This window comes from Hyla sarda, chromosome 2, assembly GCF_029499605.1.
Source record: "Hyla sarda isolate aHylSar1 chromosome 2, aHylSar1.hap1, whole genome shotgun sequence".
In the NCBI taxonomy this organism is placed as follows: Eukaryota; Metazoa; Chordata; class Amphibia; order Anura; family Hylidae; genus Hyla; species Hyla sarda.
The window spans coordinates 25,655,581-25,673,398 of NC_079190.1; positions in this window are offsets into that span (position 1 = coordinate 25,655,581).

Sequence of the window (17,818 nt, forward strand, 5' to 3'; positions counted from 1 at the left end):
GCCATTGTAAGTTGAGGGATCACTGTATTACCACAGCTGCAGAGCCTCAGGTCAGTTAACATTGGGTTTGGGTGCCTGTATACGTAGAGGTTTGTTCATTGAATCCATGTGCTTTACCTGTATTAGGGCATGTTCACACCACGTTTTTGTTTACGTTTAACATATACTTACTTTTTTTTTATTTAAACATTTTAAGGAATGCTAAAAATGGATGCTGCTGCATGCCATCTGTTTCCCATTGACTTACATTATAAAAAAAAAAAAAAAAAAAAAAAGACCATGATGTATACTTAGGAAAAATTGAATACAAAGAAAACATACCCCTTATTCGCAGGAACTTCTGTACAGGGCCCCGGGTTCTTCCCTGGAGCGGAGCGGCACGTCACGACCACCCCCCGAAGCAGGGGCCGCCACTCCACCTCCATATATCTCTATAGCAGAGCCGAAGACAGAGATATATGGAGGGGGAGTGGGCTTCATACAGGAGATCGCAGGGGGCCCCAGTGCTCGGACCCCCCCCCCCCCCCTGCCGCTCCCTAATCTAAACTTAGGGGATAGTTTTTTTTTTAATGAGACTTTTAGCAATTTGTAGACTGCCCGGAATACATTGCTCTCTGCGGGAATAGGCAACGTCAGCGCCATCCTAGCTAGGAGTGATTCAGTTGGCGACTGCTGTCCTCGTCGGATCTCTGCCCAGAATATTTCCAGGTGCAGATTCTATAGTGTGAATCCTAAAATGCATTTCACCTGTGAAACAGCGCAAATAATAACCAAATTAAAAGTACTGTTATGTGTGAACAAAGATTAATTTATTATTGCAGATCATCACTAGACCAGCACTCGATACCTATCACTAAATTATTTTATTTCAAGGTTCGCATAGGGTGTGTTCACACTGCGTGTTTAAGGCTGCCTTCACACTACGTTTGTAGTGTTCGGCTACCGGATCCGACTGGGGGAGGGAAAAACTGCCCGCTCCCGTACCTCAGCCGGACCGGTGCCGAACTCCATTGACTTTAATGAGCCGACCGGAGTCAAATGTATACAATTTATAGTAAAAAGCATATACCGTATATACTCGAGTATAAGCTGACCCGAATATAAGCCGAGGCCCCTAATTTCACCCCAAAAACCCAGGAAAAGTTATTGACTCGACTATAAGCCTAGGGTGGGAAATACATCATCCCCCCTGTCATCATCCAAACCCCGTCATTAACACCCTCATCATCATCAGCTGTCATCATCCCCCCTTCATCATTACCCTTTCATCATCCCCCCTTCATCATCCCCCCCTTCATCATTAACCTGTCATCATCCCACACCACCCCCTTCATCATCACCGCTTGTCAATGTCTGATTTTACAGTGGTTTTCAACCTGCGGACCTCCAAATGTTCCAAAACTACAACTCCCAGCATGCCCGGACAGCCATCGGCTGGGGGGGCCTCTTCTCCGCGCTTCGCGCCCGGCCCCGGAATAATGACGTTGCCTTGACGACGACGCACAGGGACGTTCACGAGCAACGTCCCTGTGCGTCGTCGTCAAGGCAACGTCATTATTCCGGGGCCGGGCGCGAGACGCGGAGAAGAGGCCCACCCGGTGAAGATGGACAGCCCGGAACGACTATCCCTCCCCACCGGACGGTCCTGCAGCACAGATGGCCCTGACCAGCTCACGCGAACGTCCCGCCGAGTACAAAACTAAAGGGGGGAGGGGGGGCTGGATGATGATGAAGGCCCGGGCAGTGGTCTTCAACCTGCGGACCTCCAGATGTTTCAAAACTACAACTCCCAGCATGCCCGGACAGCCGATGGCTGTCCGGGCTTGCTGGGAGTTGTAGTTTTGAAACATCTGGAGGTCCGCAGGTTGAAGACCACTGAGGGCGGAGAGTTCACTTGAGTATAAGCCGAGGGGGGTGTTTTCATCATGAAAAATCGTGCTGAAAAACTCGGCTTATACTCGAGTATATACGGTACGTTAATGGATGTCATACAGCATAATACAATTCTCATTAACTTAAATTATAAAATCAAAAAATGAACCATAATGTATAATTTTTTTTTTTGCCATATACAATAGCATAGTTGACTGTGTTTTTTTGCATACAGCAGAATTAGGCGGGTGCTGTATCCGGTTGGAAGGAGCGAAAACCGTCCGCTCCCGAACCCCATTCATTTCAATGAGCCATCCGGAGTCAAATACTGACTCCGGTCGGCTCATTTTTGCCCGTATCCGGTTTTCTGACAGGACCTAAAACCGTAGTTAACTGTGGATCCGCCGCTGACCACCCTTATAGTGTGCCTCCAACTGTTTCCAACCACCCCAGCCCCCAATCATCTCCCCTCTCCCCTCCCACCTGTGTCCTGCTCGCAGCAGCAATCCACAGCCACGAGCAGCCACACAGGGACCCACAAGTTGCACTGCGCACTCGTGCGGCCGCGATGTCTGAGTACACTGTGCATGCGCTCAGCGACTGCTCTTAGCGGCGGATTGCTGCTGCAAGCAGGACATAGGCAGGGGGTGAAAACAGCTGGAGGCACACTATAGGGTCGGGTCACCAGCGACCCTTCCGAAAACGGGATACCAACATTTAACATAGGGCAGAGGATGCCATTCATTACAATGGCCCTGTGACTTAGTGACTCAGTTCAGGACATATGCAAATTTTTACCCGGACTCAAATGCGCGGTCTGCTGTGTTGTTCAGTCCACTTAAAATAACAGTCACTGGGTGATTCCTTCTAGGCCATTGTAATGAATGGCATCCACTGCCCTGTGTTACAGTATATGTCGGCATCCAGTTTTCGGCAGGATGCTGAGGGATAGGTCTGACTTAGTGCTAAATTGTAGTGTGAACCTGGCCTTTAGGCCCTTTTACCTGGGACAATTATCAAGCCAACAAATGTCCCTAGGATTGCTCATTCCCGATTCCCTGTGTAAAGCCGGCAAACACTTGTTCATCTTCTTATTGCTTTCGTGCAGCCATTTAGATTATCATTGCCCTATGTAAACAGAGGATGTGCTGCCGACAGTGATGAATTTAATGGCTCCTGTTGGCCGATGTAAAAGGGCCCTAAGTCAAAAGCCGACTATTTATCCCCCTGACCAATGGTGTTGGAGAATAATCTAATGATTTCAACCGCCCGGCCCTTTTGTTCCCAATAAGCCGTCACCAGAGTTGTCTGGCAGCAGCTTACCTCTTTTTTGTCCATTTTAAGCACATGTATGTACAACCATGGGGTAAAGCTTATGTTTACACCGTCTAAGAATTATACTGTTTTAGTAAATCTGGGCCAATGTAGTGACCAAGTTGTTTTACTACAGCTCAGCTCTCAATGAAGTGAATGGGATCAGCGCTGCAGTAACTCAGGACAGCCATTACTCATGTATGGAGCTATCTACCTCCTGCTCTGGGCTCTCTATGTTTGGACACCGCAGCTCTGGCAATCATCTGGTAGCTGGGGTGTCGGATTTCTCGAAATACACCTTTAAATATTAGTCTTTGTGTGCCAGTTTACAGCACCATCTCCATTGTGTGTGTTCCGGTATTAGCACGTTTGCCCCACTGAGCGGATGACTTGATGTCCTCACTCAACATAGAAGTGGATGGATAGAACATAAAGGAACAGTGACTGCTAATTCTGATTTCTTTGCTGAGAATGCAGGTCTATACACAGGATGTGGCATTATTTCCTCTGAACACTTAGGGGAAGTAATGGGACTACATGTTTTGGGACCAAAGGCAAAGATTCTAAAACCTACTTTCCAAACTGCACAAAATAAGACAGCGGCGGTCACATATAGGTTCAGGCTGACCCGTCCGAGTAGTAGAAGATCGAAAAAAGCACAGCTGTGGATCCTGTGGTGGCAGCCTGGCACTACACTGCTTCCATTATGTCACACCCGCAAGGACATATGTCGGGACCCCCGGCCGATACTTCCACCATATGGCTTCAATGGATGCCACAAAGTGACATAATCCAAGATTTTCAGGTTTTTAAAATCCCTAATCCTTAGGGTCTATTCACACAATTTCCGCCTCAAATTAAAGCCTATAGACTTCTACGGGATTCTGCACTCCCATTCAACGTTCTGAAATTCCGCTTGCGGAATTTCAGAAGGTTAAATGGGAGTGCGGAATCCCATAGAAGTCTATGGGCTTTAATTTGAGGTGGAATTCCACAAGGGGAAATTCTGCCGTGTGAATAGACCCTTAGGGTTTTTTTCTCTTATATTCCGTCAGACTATGTCTATTCCTCATTTAGTGTGTTTGATCGGTTTTCCCTAAAAAAAACGACCACATTGAAGTCAGTCAGCCTTGATGCTTTGAAGTCGGTCAGCCAATTTTCGCCAAAATTGTAGGAAAAACCCTTGATAAATATCTTGGGACACGTGTGTGATGTCCCAGTATGGGATATAGTCCCATACAGTACTTAGACCCTGTCAGGTTGAGTCCTTCTGTATCCTAGGGGCTCTCCTGCAGTGTCTCCCCCATAGTGTTAAATGTATTGTGTATAAAGGACCTTTAAAGGGGTACTCCGCCCAAAGGATAGGGGATAAGATTTCAGATCGCCGGGGTCCTGCTGCTGGGGACCCCCGGGATCTACCATGCAGCACCCACCTTTAGTGGCTTCCGGAACCGCTGGAGGTCCTCCAGCTGTCACGCCCCCTCCCATAGACTTGCATTGAGGGGCGGGGAGTGACTGCACACGGGGGCGGAGTCGTGACGTCACGATCTTCCGTACGAGATGGACTCAGCCTGAGGACCTCCAGCGGTTCCAGAAGCCGCTAAAGGTGGGTGCTGCATGGTAGATCCCGGGGGTCCCCAGCAGCGGGACCCCGGGGATCTGACATCTTATCCCCTATCCTTTGGATAGGGGATAAGATGTCTAGGGGTGGAGTACCCCTTTAAAGGTCCTTTATACACAATACATTTAACACTATGGGGGAGACACTGCAGGAGAGCCCCTAGGATACAGAAGGTCTCAACCTGACAGGGCATAAGTACTGTATGGGACTATATCCTTTGGATAGGGGATAAGATGTCTAGGGGCGGAGTACCCCTTTAAGGACCTTTGATTTAGTCACATGATAATGTTGTCACATGTTTTGTTACCCAGAGAGCACCAGCTAACCAGGTGACCTACTGCTTGACCTATGGGCTCCTTGTAAAGCCCCACTTTATAAGGAAGGGAGGAGCTGCAATCTGCTTCTTTTGCTCTCTTTCTGCAGAGGTCAAGTTCAGTCCAGAAGTCTCAGAGCCAATGTCCAGCACATCTGGAGGCCTCAAGCCTAACCTACAGCCACATGTCAGTAAGTCAAGTCATCTCTGTCTGCTGTCATTATCCTCAGTCAAGTCAAGTCTATTATAGTCAGCGTGGCTGTCCTAAAATCTGTCCAAGTCACTGCAAGTCCCAGCAAGCTGTAAGATCCCCTACATGTTACTGGCCACCTCTCTGGGATCCTGCCCTAGCTGTAAAGACTGTACCATCTGTCTTCCTCAGTAAAGCTACCGTCAACCCTGACCTGGCCTTGAACATTTATTTGCCCTACCTAGGGATAGAGGAGCTACCTTCGGGTGGTTACTTAGCAAAACCACGCCCTGGCATCACGAACATTTAGGGTTAATAACATCTGCCCCTGGACTACAACATCTGCCCCATACACCTCACCTTCACACCCCGTGGCTCACCACACGTGAAAAATCAAAAAGCTGCTTTGTCGGACAAAATCGGGAGAAACCCATCAGAAACACATGATCAATCTGTTCACATGATCAGAAATGCGACAAAAAAAAAAACCCTACAAAAAGTGTTGACTTTCTGGTTAATAAACCTAGACTTTCATGTTAAAAAAAAAAAAAAAAAAAAAAAGGATACTGAAAGTACGCATGGAGCTTTGCAAAAATCTGAAATTTCGTTATTGTTGCATTATTTTTTTTAGTCTATGAGTGTACTATTTTAGGCATATGATAATCCAGAACCCCTGAAAGGAGCAGCTTTCATTTATATAAACTTGTGCATAGTAATAACTTTTGATCGGTGAGAATCTGGATGATGAGACTCCATCCAAGCTCTAAGGGGGACATGTTACAATGTAGGGTAGAGTTTTGTTTCCACTTTTTATGTCGTGTAAATTTTGGGCAATGGCATTACCATATTTGCGCATGCAACATAATAAATTTGCCACAAGATTCTAAATATCCCCGCAGTTCTACAGTCCACCAGATTTCTACTTCACAGGCAAAGCGGTGTATCCTAGACGCAGCTTATCGAGCTTTGTTACCGTTGTTGAACCTTTTTTTTGGGGGGCGATTCTGTGCTCTTCATGTAACTAACATGGACGTTTACTAAATCAATACATGTCATGTAACAACGTTTATTTTTTGACAATGTTATTTGAAAAAAGCTACCGTATTTTTCGCCGTATAACACGCACTTTTTCTTCCCCAAAACTTTTTCTTCCCCAAATGTGTATTTGCGTCTTATACGGCAAATATACATTAAAACCTGTCCTATTGCGGCGGTCCCTGCGGCCATCAACGGCCGGGACCCGCGGCTAATACAGTTCATCACCAATCGCGGTGATGCCCTGTATTAGATGCCCTGTATTAACCCTTCAGATGCGGCGATCAAAGCTGACCGCCGCGTCTGAAGCAAAAGTGACACTAAACCGGCTGCTCAGTCAGGCTGTTCGGGATCGCCACGGTGAAATCGCGGCATCCCGAACAGCTTACAGGACCTTGCCTGCCTCCTCGGTGTCTGCTCCGTGCCGGGATCCCCTGCATGGCCGGCGCTCTCCTTCGTCGTCATCACGTCGTTGCGCACATCGTCCCGTCATCCAATAGGAGCGGCGTGCGTAGCGACGTGATGGTGTCGACGGAGAGCGAGGATACCTGGCAGCAGAGGCGTTCCAGAGCGGCGGGGACACCCCGGGGATGCGGCGACAGCGATGGAGGGCGACATCCAGGGCAGCGGTGACGGGTCCGGAGCGGCGGGGACACGTGAGTATAACTTCCTATACCAGTGGTCTTCAATCTGCGGACCTCCAGATGTTGCAAAACTACAACTCCTGGCATGCCCGGACAGCCAACGGCTGTCCGGGCATTCTCGGAGTTGTAGTTTAGCAACATCTGGAGGTCCGCAGGTTGAAGGTTCAGAATCTTTTTTTTTTTCTAGATTTTCATGCTTTAAAATTGGGTGCGTCTTATATGCCGAAGCGTCTTATATGGCGAAAAATAAGTACCGTATATACTCGAGTATAAGCCGACCCGAGTATAAGCCGAGACCCCTAATTTCAACCCAAAATCCCAGGAAAAGTTATTGACTCGAGTATAAGCCTAGGGTGGGAAATACCTCATCCCCCCCTGTCATCATCCAGACCCGTCATTAACATCCTCATCATCATCCCCTTGTCATCATCCCACACATCCCCCCTTCATCATCCTCTTATCATCCCACACATCCCCCCTTCATCATCCCCTTGTCATCATCCCACACATCCCCCCTTCATCATCCCCTTATCATCCCGCACATCCCCCCTTCATCATCCCCTTATCATCCCGCACATCCCCCCTTCATCATCCCCTTATCATCCCACACATCCCCCCCTTCATCATCCCCTTATCATCCCGCACATCCCCCCTTCATCATCCCCTTATCATCCCACACATCCCCCCTTCATCATCCCCTTATCATCCCACACCCCCCCCCTTCATCATCCCCACCCCCCTTCATCATCCCCACACCCCCCCCTTCATCATCCTCTTCTCATCATTCGCCCTCAGTGGTCTTCAACCTGCGGACCTCCAGAGGTTTCAAAACTACAACTCCCAGCAAGCCCGGGCAGCCATCGGCTGTCCGGGCTTGCTGGGAGTTGTAGTTTTGAAACCTCCGGAGGTCCGCAGGTTGAAGACCACTGCGGCCTTCAACATCATCCAGCCCCCTCTCACCCCCCTTTAGTTCTGAGTACTCACCTCCGCTCGGCGCTGGTCCGGTCCTGCAGGGCTGTCCGGTGAGGAGGTGGTCCGGTGGGGAGGTGGTCCGGGCTGCTATCTTCACCGGGGGCGCCTCTTCTCCGCGCTTCCGGCCCGGAATAGAGGCGTTGCCTTGACAATGACGCATAAGTACGTTGGCAATGAACGCACCTATGCGTCGTTGTCACGGCAACGTGACTATTCTGAGGCCGGGCCCGAAGCGCTTAGAAGAGGCCTCCCCGGTGAAGATAGCAGCCCGGAACCAGTATCCCACCGGACCACCTCCTCACCGGACAGTCCTGCAGGACCGGACCAGCGCCGAGCGGAGGTGAGTACTCAGAACTAAAGGGGGTGAGAGGGGGCTGGATGATGTTGAAGGCCGCAGTGGTCTTCAACCTGCGGACCTCCGGAGGTTTCAAAACTACAACTCCCAGCAAGCCCGGACAGCCGATGGCTGCCCGGGCTTGCTGGGAGTTGTAGTTTTGAAACCTCTGGAGGTCCGCAGGTTGAAGACCACTGCGGGTGGGGGAGTTCACTCGAGTATAAGCCGAGGGGGGTGTTTTCAGCACGAAAAATCGTGCTGAAAAACTCGGCCTATACTCGAGTATATACGGTAAGTTAAACTATTAAAAACAAGCAATTAGCTAAGGAATTGGACACTATTTCTTCTTTTAAAAGGCCAAAGGATGACTTCATGAAAGTAGATACAATAATTAATTATCTATGCATCTTATAAAACACATACTATTATGACTGTAATGTACAAACAGTAAGGCTGGGTTCACATATATCAGGCATCTGGCACAGTTTCCCTCCAGCGTGCATCGGAGGGAAACTGATGCTCGAGCTGATCCCATTCATTTGAATGGGACAGTTCACAATCATCCAGCGTCTCAATTTTTGGCACTGGACAGCAAGCTGAGTTCCCCTGTCCTCCATCCAGAAACAATGGACGCCGGATGACATCAACAATGTACGCCGGATGCCATGTCAGGAACTTTCCAGACCAGGAGAGGTTTGCTATGGGGATTTACACTTACAATGGACAGTTCTTGACACGGACAGAGGTGTCAGCAGAGAGCACTGTGGTCAGACAGAAAAGAAGTACATAACTTCCTCTGGAGCATACAGCAGCTGATGAGTATTGGAAGGATTAGGATCTTTAAATAGAAGATATTTACAAATCTGTTTAACTTTCTGGCACCGGTTGATTTAAAAAAATGTGTTTTCCACTGGAGTATCCCTTTAGGCTCCTATTGTTGCATGACTACATTGTAAAAAAAAACAAAAAAAAAACAAGCATAATTTAAGGGAATCTTTTAATCCACAGCAAACAAAGGACAAACACTGCAATAACATTACACTAAAAAACCCAAAATGAATAAAACCCCCACCAAAAATATTGCTAATCACACATTTCAAGGGGCATGCTTGTTTTTCGCTAGTACGTCTACCATTTTTTCTACGTCTCCTGTTAGCTTTCATACACTTGTGCGTCTTTATTATTTTTCTCCAAAAATAATAAATTAGCATCCACGGCAAAATGTTTTCTACGGTGCCCCAAATAGTAGACTACTTTGAAATATTTACTATAAAAAAAACCCGCAACAAGTATGCAAAAAAAAAAAAAACCCCGCAGCTGCGCAAACTTTTAAAGGCATTTTTACCATTAAAATTGTTTACACAGAATAATAAAGGTCCCCCTATATTTGTGGTGGCCCAGTACGGGAGGTGTTACCCCGTGCTCCTGTTGTCCTGTCAGACAGCCTCCTTCAGTGTCCCCAAGGCCCCCTGCACTTGTTTCCCCATTGTAAATATGTTTTACCATGTAAAGTGTTATAAAATATAATGTTGCTTTAAGAGTTATACCATGTGATATATCATGTGATTGTTACCCAGGAGGTACCAGTGACCAGGTGATCCCAAGAGTGACCTATGGGCTCCCTGCTAGTCTCCCCCATATAAGCCCTGGGTGGAGCTTCTTTCTCTTTGATCTCTGCTCTTCTGCTGAGGTCCAGTACAGTCGCCTAGTGTGTGTGTCCAGAGTGTTGGAGACCTCAAAGTCCAGTCCTGCAGCCACCATCAAGTCAAGTAAGATAAAGTCACAGCTTTATGAGTCAAGTCAAGTCAGTCCCTGTCATCTGTCAAGTCAGCTTTGTCTGCATTCAATTGTCCAGCCCTACTACAAGTCCCAGCAAGCCCTTAAGGTCTCTGCATCACTGGTCACCTCCTTGGGCCCTGGCTGAACTGTATAGACTTTACCATCTGTCTACCCTCAGTAAAGCTACCGTTGTCCGTAACTTGGCATCTGAGTCTTTATTGCCCCCGTGCCTAGCCCAGGATCCTGCGGTATACCTTCGGGTGGTTATAGGCTAAACCACGTCCTGGCGTCTTGAATACAGGGGGTTAATGCCATCTGCCCCTAGAGTAACAACATCTGCCCTGCACCACACACCCCGCCACCACATATTCTATTGCAGCAGACTCAGTAAGGGAATTTTTGAACAATTTGGAACAATTTTCATGTCCACACATACTTCAGCTCTGGGGGGGGGGATGCTGGGGGTACAGTCGGCAACAGAGACAACCGTGCCACGAAGCAAAGTTATGTGCAGTATTCTCGTTCATCAGAAAAGGGCTTGTGCACAGAACCCCGTTGAGTGTGGTACGGTTGCCTTCGCAACTGTACCGCACAGCGTGGCCTGTGTCTCTCCACGATGGAGCTGAAGAACGCGTGGGCATGAAACCTGGGACTTGTGCTTTAAGGAGTTATAACTCGCTGATTTGTGACAAGCATTTGTTCCAACTCCCAATTAATTTGAAATACTTTTTGATGTTTTTGACATTTTTATTTTCACTTCCTCAAAAACAAAACAATAATCTGCTTATTCACTTCAAACTGCTTAACCACATAATCACTCGACAAGACGGCGTGCCCCCGTGTATTTCACAATATTGTATTGCTTCTTCATTAAAATGGAGCCAAACTAAGAACAAAAATTGCAATCAACAGGGAGGAAGTTTCAATTACAGAATAATTAGAATTCTCTGTCTTTATTATTTATGATAACAAAAAACAATAGCGGCTTTCAATAGCAATTAAAAGAAGTTTATCATGGAGATGGCATCCGCGTGGAATACTAAAAAGTACCAAAATAAAACACAAACTTTGCAGCATCAATTTTCTTCCTCGCAGCTGAAATTAATTTTAAGATTAAAGTCTGGATTTTTAGCTCAACTTTTTATTATGTTTATATTTGAAACCAATAACTCATATAAGCGGGCTTAAAGAGACACATTCAAGATATAATAGACCTGTGCCTACAGGCAGCCCATAAAGGATACCTCCGGGATGTAACAACTTATCCCCTATCCTAAGGATCATGGGGGGTCCAACCGCTGGGGCACCACGCAATCTCCCGAACGGCGCCCCGGATCCCTGCACGGAACAAGCATTTTTAACATGCCCCCTCCATGCAGCTCTATGGGAGAGCCAGAGCACTGCTTTCGGCAATCTCCGGCTCTGCCGTAGAACTGTATGGAGGGGGTGTGTCGGCCCCAGCTTCATGCTGTGGTCAAAAACGCTCGTTCCATGCAGGGAGCTGGGGCGCCATTCAGGAGATTGAGGGGGCCCCCAGCGGTTGGACCCCCCCGTGATCAAACACTTATCCCCCAGCAATTGACGTAGCACAGTGTCACATTAAGCAGGGATATGTGCAGCCCTAAGCTCACCGACAGTGCCTCTATCCCTTCCTACTTGACTATGTGCCCTAAGCGACAGACCCCCAACTGGACCACGATCCCTAATCAGAATGAGTGCAAAGCATAGCAATGTCATTACAATAATATAAAAACACAGTACAAAAGCCAGATATCAGGTGAGGACATAATAGTGTGTTATCCCGGTACCGGATTGTATCCGTTACCTTGTGGTGAGGTCCCCAAAGTCAGAGTCCCTAGTTACCGGTGGGGTCCTCATCTATAGTTAGCCCCTTGTCACCCCTTAAATAGTTAAAATTATTCAAATTCTTAGTGTATATATGTATATAATGTATACTTACCTTGTTGTAGCGCCGCAGGACCTGCGGGTCACGTGATGCGTTCCAAAACTCTATGGTTTTATGGTTCAAGGACCTTTAGAGGAAGTCAGGTGATCACCCACCATGCATTGTAACGGTGAGTGACAGCTGACTCGGACCAATCCAAAACAGCCCTGCCCATGCCCATATAAGGGAGCGGCGGCCATTAAGCCCTCTCTTTCCTCGTGGGCTGCTGATAGAGGAGGATCTGCGCAGCTGTCGTCAGCAGTACCTAGGCCCAAGCCTTGCTGCAACGGCCATCTTACAAAACTGTGAGTTATCTCAATCCCTCTTAAGTCTGCAAGATCACCGGACCTAAACAGACCCCTAAATCCGGACGGATCTCTGCATCACTCCTAATTCTAATAACCTCTTGGATTAACTTATGGTCCGTGGCATCAGTCAATCACGGCCGTACTACATAGAGACTGTATTACTTAGACTGTTGCTGTTAATTGGATGTACTGCAAGTACCTCAGTAAAGTTTATACAAGTTCAAGTTCATCCCTATCGTGGACCTTCATTCATTTAAGCACGCACCTATCGTTTCTGGGAAGGGTGGTGATAGGCCGAAGATTTACCTCAGCGTATTAACCCTCACCCTGGCGTCACGAGTGACAGGGGTTAAATTAACCCCTCATATACTGAAGCAACACCCCAACTACACTACACCCCCAAGGCCCTACCACAATAGGTTAACAATAAACTGAACGCCAAACAGGACAAACACATGACGCACATATTTAACACATTGTCATGTCGAGCAGCGATAGAGTGCAACCCTGATCTTGCCCACTCCCTCTGCCTACTTACGTACCCGCCCTAGGCAGCGGGTCCACAACCAAGGTGCCAGTCCCTTCCTACATAAGTGATGGCAGTCACTGGTCAAAACAATAAACTACAAAAACAGACAAAGGTCTGGAACAGCTGGATGCACACAAAACTAACAGAGAAATAACCTAAACACACACAAAATGCAAAGTCAAGGAGCCAAGTCTAGCCAGGAGGGAACGGAGTACAAATAATGGAGATCCAAAGAGTAGTCAAAAGCCAAGCCAAAAAGTATCAGATCCAGATAGACAACAATAATACAGAGGTTACTAGTTAGGTTGCGAGAACTTTTACTGGCAAATATGAATGGGAAAGGCTTTCTTATATATCTCTGTGCATCAAGCAGGAGGACTCTGATAGGCTGCAACTGAACCACACCCAGAAGCACAGAGGCGTAGTCCTTGCAACCAAGATGAACAAAGGCTCAGGGATCTTTAACCCTTCGGGTTTTTACAGTGCCCCCACTAGACCCTTAACAAACTGGGAGTACAGAGGAAGCGGCATGGATACATATGGACCATAAATATCCTCCTCTGTATCCTCATCCTTTGTGTTACACCACTGATTGTTGTGTCCTCACAATCAACCTCCAAATCCTCACTTCTTTTTTCTGACTCCAAGTCTGTATTAGCCCTCTAAAAACACTTATTGTCCATGCTGTCACAACACACTGATTCAGCCAGAGGATGACGCAAAACTGACTTAATAACACTCTTAGATGTTAATTCAGTTTGCACAGTAGATGGAACAATGCCCCCCAGATGAACTTAGACATAGTTCTCTGTGGGGCAGAACATACCTGTGCGCCCAAGTGGCCTCCTCGATTACCACTTAGGCGTGGACGCTTGAAACAGGATCTGATGAAGTGTGTGTCCTCTCCAGAATAGAAACATAAACCGTAGAGTTGACAAAATCTCCTGCGCTCCTCCGGGGTACGGATGGACCCTATCTGCATGTGTTCATCCTCAGGCACAGGTTGATTATTAGAGACGGGAGAGAAGTCAAGCAGGAAAGGAGAGGTAGAAGAAGAACATTTGCATTCTCACAGACGTCTAATCCAAACGCACAACTAACGTCATTGCTTGGTCAAGGGTGTCAGGAGAGGAATAAGTTACTAACGTGACCTTTAAGGTGTCAGATAACCCCAATCTAAACTGACAAATCAAAGCTCGGGTGTTCCATTTGGAGCCACACACCACTTTCAAAATTCTGCACAATAATCTTAGACAGGTCGTTGTCCCTGTTTTAATGTGCGCAGCTGAGACTCAGCATAGGCAGCTCAAAAGTCCTACAAAAGTCCTACAGGCAGCCTACAAAAGTCCCAAACCCACTTTTGGGGACCTCTTGCAGAAGGGACATAATAATTCCCACTCTCTGGGCCTCAGTGCCAGAAGAGTTGGGTCTCATACGAAAGTACAATTTACAACTTTCACAGAAGGTTTTGAACGTTTTCCGGCTCCCAGAAAATCGATCCAGGAGACTCCACAGGAGCTGAAACAGGAACAGATGGCACCTGGGTATGGGCAGAGTCCATCTCCTGGATTCGGGCTAGCAAGCCCTGGATAAGCTGCTCCTGGTCTTGTAGCCTCTGAGTTAAGGTCTGGACTAAACTTGATTGAGACTGAGAAGACTCGTGCTGCTGAAGTCTCTCAGCTAAATCCTGGACCAGCTGAGTGAGACCCAGCATTTGCTCCACCAGAGCAAACATAGCTTCCATGATACAGGTGAAAGGCAAATGCAGGTAAATGGCCCTGTTAACTTGCCATGTAGGGCAGGGATAAAGTGCAACCCTAAACTTGCCCACTCCCTCTGTCTCTGCCTACTTGCATACCCGCCCTAAACAGCGGGTCCACAACCACGGTGCCGGTCCCTTCCTAAATAAGTGATGGTAGTCACTGGTCAAAACAATAACATTTTAAGAACTGTCCAGAGTAGAAGAAAATCCCCATAGCAAACATATGCTGCTCTGGACAGTTCTTAAAATGGACAGAGATGTCAGCAGAGAGCACTTTGCTCGTGATGTCAGCAGAGAGCACTGTGTTCCAAAAAGAAAATAATTTCCACTGTATTATTCAGCAGCTAATAAGTACTAGAAGGATTAAGATTTTTTAATAGAAGTAATTTACAAATCTGTTTACCTTTCTCGCACCAGTTTTCCACTGGATTACCCCTTTAAGCTTATGGGCTTTAATCAGCTATATAGAACAATCTAAGGGCGTCCCAGGAATGAGACCCTGACTGATCTAAACTTTTGATCTAAACGCGGAGCCCCCTGATGAAGCTACCCCGAGTTGCAATACGTGTCCTCTCCCTGCTCTGTGTCTATGAGACCTGGACGCCCCATAGACTTACAGTGAAAGTCCGTCCAGGTCATGTGACGCAGAGTCGTGAGTGAATGCGCCACGGTCGTGATCGAAAAAATTTGATAAGTTTCTATGATCAAAAGGTTGTTGTATTTTTTTAATGATCGTGTGATGATAGGTGATGATATGTGACAGCTGAGATCTTATTTGTCATGCATTATATTCGCCTTTGTATTTTCTCTCTTTTTTTTATAGCGTTTATGTTTTATAGTGTTTATGTTTTATAGCGTTTATGTTTTATAGTGTTTATGTTTCGTGTTCGGACTCTGCTGTAGGTGCAAACTTCTGAGCAGTCAGACATAATGAGGACCAAAGGGAGTGTTATGGGAAGGTGACATAATGTTCCCTCTTGTAAGTGCCGCCTGTATTTACCATTGCTGTATTACCGAGAGGCTCCTAATGCTGACCTGACCTGCGAAAATCATTAAACCCACATTCATTACTTCTTCCTACTTCAGACTCCTGCCACAAATCAATCACAAGATGATGAAGTCCCTGAAGTCCTGATCTGCTATATTTAGGTAGGACACTTCTCCTGCATTAGAAATAATAGTGCCTGGAGTTTATATGGGGTCCAGGGGGTTTACATTTTCTTTTTTGTAGTCTATGGTGTGCATGAAAATGTTCTAGATGATATAGAAATGATGTTATTTACCTGGTAATAGCAGAAATGATTCACCAATTCATGAAGGTGCAGTGTCTAGAACAGTGTTTCCCAAGCACGGTGCCTCCAGCTGTTGCAAAACTTCACTCCCACCATGCCTGGACAGCCCAGTAGTTATACACCAGTAGTTATACACCTCTCCTCGAATTCTATCAGGATATATAGTAGTTATACACCTCCCCTCCAGCTCTATCTGTATACTGCTGCTGCTATCTCTATGGGATCAGGATATATAGTAGTCATACACCTTCCCTTCAGCTCTATCTGTATACTGCTGTTGCCCTCTCTATGGGATCAGGATATATAGTAGTTATACTACCCCTTCCCTCCAACTCTATCTCTATACTGCTGCTATCTCTATGGGATCAGGATATATAGTAGTTATACACCTTCCCTTCAGCTCTATCTGTATACTGCTGCTGCTATCTATATGGGATCAGGATGTATAGTAGTTATACCCCTTCCCTCCAACTCAATCTCTATACTGCTGCTGCTATCTCTATGGGATCAGGATATATAGTACTTATACACCTCCCCTCCAGCTCTCTCTGTGTACTGCTGCTCTTATCTCTATGGGATCAGGATATATAGTAGTTATACACCTCCCCTCCAGCTCTATCTGCATACTGCTGCTGCTGCTGTCTCGATGGAATCAGAATATATAGTAGTTATACACCTTTCCTCCAACTCTGCCTATATACTGCTATCTCTATTTGATCAGGATATATAGTGGTTATACACCTCCCCTCTAGCTCTATCTGTATACTGCTGCTGCTATCTCTATGAGATCAGGATATACTGCATTTATACCCCTCCAGCTCTATCTCTATACTGCTGCTTTTATCTCTAGGGGATCAGGATATTGTTACGCCTAGCGCTCCGGGTCCCCGCTCCTCCCCGGAGCGCTCACGGCGTCTCTCTCCCTGCAGCGCCCCGGTCAGTCCCGCTGACCGGGAGCGCTGCACTGTCATGGCCGTCGGGGATGCGATTCGCTGCACTGTCACTTACCCGTCCCGGTCCCCTGCTGTCATGTGCTGGCGCGCGCGGCTCCGCTCTCTAGGGCGCGCGCGCGCCAGCTCTCTGAGACTTAAAGGGCCAGTGCACCAATGATTGGTGCCTGGCCCAATTAGCTTAATTGGCTTCCACCTGCTCCCTGGCTATATCTGATCTCCTCCCTTGCACTCCCTTGCCGGATCTTGTTGCCTTGTGCCAGTGAAAGCGTTTAGTGTGTCCAAAGCCTGTGTTACCTGAACTTCTGCTATCCATCCTGACTACGAACCTTGCCGCCTGCCCCCGACCTTCTGCTACGTCTGACCTTGCCTCTGCCTAGTCCTTCTGTCCCACGCCTTCTCAGCAGTCAGCGAGGTTGAGCCGTTGCTAGTGGATACGACCTGGTTGCTACTGCCGCAGCAAGACCATCCCGCTTTGCGGCGGGCTCTGGTGAAAACCAGTAGCCTCTTAGAACCGGTCCACTAGCACGGTCCACGCCAATCCCTCGCTGACACAGCGGATCCACAACCCGTAAGCCGAATCGTGACAGTAGATCCGGCCATGGATCCCGCTGAGGTGCCGCTGCCAAGTCTCGCTGACCTTCCCACGGTGGTCGCTCAGCAATCGCAGCAGATTGCCCAACAAGGACAGCAGCTGTCGCAGTTGACCGCCATGTTACAGCAACTTCTGCCTCTGCTACAGCAGCAACCATCTCCTCCGCCAGCTCCTGCACCTCCTCCGCAGCGAGTGGCCGCTCCTAGCCTCCGCTTGTCCCTGCCGGACAAATTTGATGGGGACTCTAAACTCTGCCGTGGATTTTTGTCTCAGTGTTCCCTGCATATGGAGATGTTGTCGGACTTGTTTCCTACAGAACGGTCTAAGGTGGCGTTCGTAGTAAGCCTTCTTTCAGGAAAGGCC